Raw genomic sequence first — 6293 nt, 5'->3', positions numbered from 1 at the left:
CTCGTCGAGTTCAAGGCTATATTCAAGGGACTCGCCGAGTTTGAAGAACGACTCGCCGAGTACCAGGCAATCTTCATAGGACTCGCCGAGTTATTTATCCAACTCGCCGAGTCTAAGGCCATCTTCATGGAACTCGCCGAGTGCACTTTGGCACTCGCCGAGTACCCTTCGACTCTTCACCCAATCTGGCCAAATTGAGACATGCAATGGTTCCAAACCATAAATCTAAGCTCCTAGGGCATAAACACACGGAGTTTGGGAGGTTTAAAGGCTTGCAATCCACAATATAAGGGACAAAAAGGGAATCTATTTTACTAAAGATCAAGAAGGAGCTTTCTTACCTGGTTAGGAGCTTCTCCCAGGATAGATTTCGGATCTACCACACTTCCTTGCACCCTCCAACTTCCTCCTTCTTCTTCTAAGCTTCAAACTTCCTTCACCAAGCCAAAGTCACTCACAAGGATCAAAATGGGCTAGGGTTTCGCTCTACAGTTCTTCTGGAAGAGAATGGGATGAAATGGGTGTTTTAGAATGGGTAAAATAGGGTGCAATGTCTGAAAATAGAGTTTCATTCAGACAGGTGGACTCGCCGAGTCCATGCATCGACTCGCCGAGTTCACCGCTCAAAACCCGTGTCCACCCTGCTGCTACTCGGCGAGTCGGGACGCAGACTCGCCGAGTTCGTGGCAAAATTAAGATAGAAACTTAAATAAAATCATACCATGAACCCAGTGTTACACTTTCTATGTGTACTAAATGCATACAAGTTATATAAAACTCAAAGTAAACAAACAATCGATTGTGTGTATCTGCCGTAAGTCCACAACCAAACAAGGAACAGGAAATGAGGCAGATGACACGCATCCCATTGGTTGTTAGATCCTTATTGTATATAACCCTGGTGTATTCCCTTGGTACTCACGGAGTTAACTGTAATAGTCCCTTTATGTTTGATGAAAAGCTTCTTTAGGAAAAACCATTATTTCTTGTAATAAAATGGTGACCACCGTGATTACTTCTATAATCACTTAGTTTATACTGGCTATATATAATCTAATATCGATTAGATAGTCAGTTGGGTGAATCTGCCCTAAGTCCAAAACCAAACAAGGAACAGGAAGTAAGGCGGAAAGCACACATCCAATAACCTATTGGGTATTAATGATATATAACCATGATGTATAACTAAAGTATTATAGAGTTAGTCACCGGAGGTCCTTTAAGTATATTCTGGTTTAATAAAATGGATTAAACCCTTAACTGGTAAGTTTCTAGTTATGTATACCAAACGTCTGATTTGGAAAGTAAGTTTTGTACTAGAAAACTGTGCATTGACTCTGTGTCCTATGGCTTGTCCCATACCTGATACCCTTATGATGACTCAATGTATACTGGACATATATATCTAGAATTGAATAGATAATAGACTGGGTGAACCTGCTCCAAGCCCACAACCAAACAAGGAACAGGAAATGAAGCAGAGAACACACATCCTATTACCTGTCGGATCCTATTGATATATATGTATCCTTTGATGTATACATTAAGGAATCATAAGGTTAGCATGAGGGTCCTTTCTTACTAAACGTAGCCTTCTACCAAGGCATCAAATATTTCATGTGTTTGTTTCTTGTATTAGTATGTATTTTCCCGAATGAAACTATCATTAACAAAATATAGTTTATACATTAATGAATATGTGAGAAAATCACAAGTAAATTTAATAGGGAAAAATAATGTTTTACCTCAGTAGTGACACTGCTGGCTATAAAGTAATAAAATACAGACTCCAGGTAGTATTAAATGTACAATACACCTCGGGAAGTCTAAATAGCCTTTAGTCCTATGTCGGTTAATTAAAGGTTTAAATGTGAACTCGTATGTAACTAGGAAGATATATTATGATATTTTATCACCTCGTGTCTGCTAGTCCTGGCATGTGAAATCGTACCAGTGTCAATGCAAACCCGGCAAGATATATTATTAGGTTTATCACCTCGTGCCTGCTAGTCCTGGTACGTCAAATCGTACCAGTGTCAATGCAAACCCGGCAAGATATATTATTAGGTTTATCACCTCGTGCCTGCTAGTCCTAGTACGTGAAATCGTACCAGTGTCAATGCAAACCCGGCAAGATATATTAACGTGATTTTTTTTCACGGTACTTAGTATAGTAAGTTTCCCCTCTGTACTTGTTATAGTATGTTCCTCTCTGTACAAGTAATAGTATGTTCCCTTTTTGTTATCGTGTATTGTATCTAATATGAACAGAAATCTCTAAACTATACCTATTATAGTTTACTAGTAGTATACTTGAACTGTTGTTGAAAAGACTCATTTTACTGCTAAGTTATGGTGGTACTTCAAAACGGAGTTTTGTTAAACTATAAAGTGACATAACTTTTTAAAGAGTCTTTGGAATTCTTTGACATCTTATAAACGACATAAGTAATCCTTTTGAAAAGGTTTATAACAAACAATTACACAATTAACATTGTGTTCAACTTGTATTCCCCCCCCCCCTTAAAACATTTAAAACTGTTAAAAGATTCATTACGGGGTACGAACTCACCTGATGTGGGTGATTCAACGAATATGCGTGTAAGGATGAGGAGTTCCACGAATGAAGTCCTGAGACTTAACGAGTCCTAAATGACATATAATGACATATATTAACATAAATATAGTGCTTGGAAGCAACCAAATGCAAGGAAACACCTCACGGGACTAGGAAACACTTTGACCAAGTGTTGGAATCACATGTGCTTCACTAATTGGGAGTGTACAGCCATATTGATGGGTGTACGGCCAGGGGAGTGTGCGGCCACACACTCATGGTAAAAAGTGCACAAAACATTTTCCAAATGGTAGGGAGGCTTGTAGGACTGATGCTCATCAAGTGTTGAAGCTAGAAAGGCACTTTGGAGGCCCTTAAGCACTAAACAAAGGGGTGTGCGGCCACATGGAGTGTGTGCGGCCGCACACTCCTTGATAAACATGGTTTGGACGTTTTCTAAGGCTCATATCTAGTAAGTAACAAGCTTGGGGAATGGTATTTACAGTATACAAGCCTTTAAGGGTGTTTGAGGGGTGTACGGCCACATGAGTGTGTGCAGCCGCACACACCATATGATCTTGAGTTCTGGGCAGTTTCAAGGACTTAAACTAGTGTTCTAAACAAGATTCAAGTGTAGGGAAGAAGTGCTTACTGTCCGGAAGCTCGAGAAGGCCCAAAATCGCCAAGAACAAGTGTGTGTTCTTGGTGAAATGGATGAAGATTTGAAGATCTAGCCAAAACACGATTTCAAATGGATGAAATCAAAGGTTGTAACTAGTTTATGAAGATTAACAACAAACCAAAGGAAGAACACTTACATTCTTGAAGATTTAGGTTGAAAATCAGATGGTAGTTGAGAGCAAAATCGAGTTCTAGGCTTGGGAGGGTGAAAAGGGGTTAAAGGAGGCTGAGTTCTAAACTTATACACGTGAGTGTGCTGCCAGGAGAGGGGTGTGCGGCCGCACACCCAGTGTGCGTCCGTACACTCCCGAGGTTGGAGTGTAGGGCTCTCTTTTGATGCTAGAATTGTGCGCGATCCGTTTCTATACTCGAGGCTTGAATGTACTGAGCTTTGAACTTTTAAACGGACTCTAAACGAGGCTAAATGATAGCAGAAATGAGTCCGACACTCAGTTGAGTTGACTGAATGAGCTTTAAAAGCAAAAAAATTTCGGGTTGTCACAAATTCTCAGGTGGATTCCGAAAAATTCATGTTGAGATCGAAGATGAACAATCAAGGTTTTTCTCAAAACTCGAATTTAATCATTTTTTTTAAATAATGCGTTTCGTTTTTCATTTTCGATTGGTTTATCTCGTTGGATCTATTTCTTTTCAACCCCATTGTTGATCCAATAACTTTTTTCAAGATCAAGCCCAAATTTTTTGATCTAGTACTGTTCATTCAATCCAAAATTCGAAGCCCAATGTCCATTTCACAATTTCTTTAATCTGTTAATGTTTCGAAGCCCAATCCAATAGTTTTTACTATTCATCGGGAGTCAAATTCGAATTCTACTCCTTTTATTAAGCCCAAATAACATCTGGACAGTTCGTTCTTTTGTTTGAATCGGTCATTGATTCAACAAAGTCAAAAGTCAAAATTGATAGAATCGAAACTCGATTTGAGTTGAGTTGGAATCGACATTTACTTGCTTGTTCGTTGATTGAGTCGAAGACGAAAGCAATATTGGAATCGAAATCCATTTCGATCGTATTGTTGATTCAAGAAGAGAATGAATTCACATTGAGCATTGTCAGACTAATGTTGTTGTTCGTTTTCTGGAAACATTTTCAATTTTGTTTGATTCTAGTGTTTGTTTGAGTTCGTTGGAAGTCGATTTTTGATGATAATTTCGACTGATTCAAAAGCATAGTTGTTTGGAGTCGAACGCCTTGAACTTTCTAATGATCGAAAAGTCAAAGTGAAAAGTCAAAATCGATTTTTCATGTAACATCCCATATTTCGAGACTAAAAATTTCATTTTTATATAACAGAAAACACTTAACAGGCTTGTTCCAAACGTTGAAATGTTTCATTTAAAATAAATATCAGAGTCTAATCCCAAAGATCACATAATGCGGAATAATATGGGTGAATGGGATGCGATCGTCCCGAGCTCCTTTTCTGAAAACTGAAGGTACCTGAAACCAAAACTGTAAACCATAAGCACGAAGCTTAGTGAGTTCCCCAAATACCACATACCATACATATCAATTGGGCCATACATGCCATACATACCGTGAGCCATACATACCAATCATATATCAAATATGGTGTTATGTGCCGCACATAGTCTTACTGTTATGCCACGGGCTGTCACGTGGTCTTCTTGCTAGGTCGGGGGCCACCCACTCGGTCTTACAGACAAGTGCCAAGAGCCGCCTCCTGGTCTTCCATGCAAGTATCACAAAGACAACTAGCATACATACTATAATACTTAGCTAATAAGCATACAATGTCCCAGAAGCCACCTCCTGGTCCTTCATACATATTGCCTAGGGCTAACCCCCGGGTCTTCCTGTCATACATAATATCATACTGGGTGCCATGAGCTACCTCCTGGTCTTTAATACATAGTGCCTAGGGCTAACCCCCGGGTCTTCCTACCATAAATAAACTAAATGGGCCGGCATTGTGGCCATAGACCCATACACATAGTGAGGAGACTCACCTCACAAGCTGACTGCCGAAAACTAGCTGAACACTTCTGATTGCTAACCGACAACTCCTGAGCTGCTGATCCTTCGGCTCCCCGAACTATCAATACCCAAAATAACACTTAGACCATAATACCCTCAAAAGTTAACAAGGTCAAACTTGGTCAAAGTCAACATCCAGTTGACTTGACTTGCCGAGATGGTCCACCAACTCGTCGAGGCCCTATTCTTTCAAAATGATACAACCCCCCCGCCCCGACTCTACTCGTCGAGTCTAGCAAGAATTCGACGAGTTCACCTTCAACCATAACATCAGGACCATCTTCAACCGACTCGCCAAGTTCATCCTTGAACTCGTAGAGTTTATCTTCATCATGTGAATGTGTCAAGTCTATGACTCGCCGAGTTCCATGAACAACTCGTCGAGTCCGTCTTTATGGGTTGGGAGATTGCCTTGGACTCGCCAAGTTCATCCTTAAACTCGTCGAGTACGATGATCTTCAAGTCCATAATGAACCCAACTGGCTGAGTCCTCTACCAACTCAACACACACCCGCTATCAAAAGGATTTTGGGCAAGAAAACAACTTGACTCGCCGAGTCCTAAGAGCAACTTGTCGAGTCTTCCTAAGTACAAATCTATTCAGACGATTTCAGTCGGGCACAAAACATCCAGGACCCAGATCTAGCCTTCTAGGGTCGAAATAATACGTAAAGCCTTTGCCTTTACATCCATGCATGGCCCTTTTTGCTCAAAAGGCCATAACAACCTCTTAAACCTTGCATGGGGAGTTCTAATGGCATAAAGCATGCACCTTTATGCCTTAACCACCATAAATACTTCCATATCTGAAAGGATTTTGCTTGGGGACATCCAAATACCAAAAGCAACCATTCTTGGACCAAAATCTTCATAAAAGGGGAAAATAATAGATCTAATGAACTAGTGATCAAGCTAGAGACTTGATTACTAGAAACTGATGAGATTGAGAAGCTACTTCTAGATCCACAAGCCTTTCCTTGAGCCTTCAAGTTCCCTCTTCTTCTTCTTCTTGACTTCAAGAACACAAAACACACTG

This window comes from Lactuca virosa, chromosome 8, assembly GCF_052849685.1.
Source record: "Lactuca virosa cultivar CGN04683 chromosome 8, Lactuca_virosa_CGN04683_v6, whole genome shotgun sequence".
Lineage (NCBI taxonomy): Eukaryota > Viridiplantae > Streptophyta > Magnoliopsida > Asterales > Asteraceae > Lactuca > Lactuca virosa.
This window is presented reverse-complemented; position numbering follows the sequence as displayed.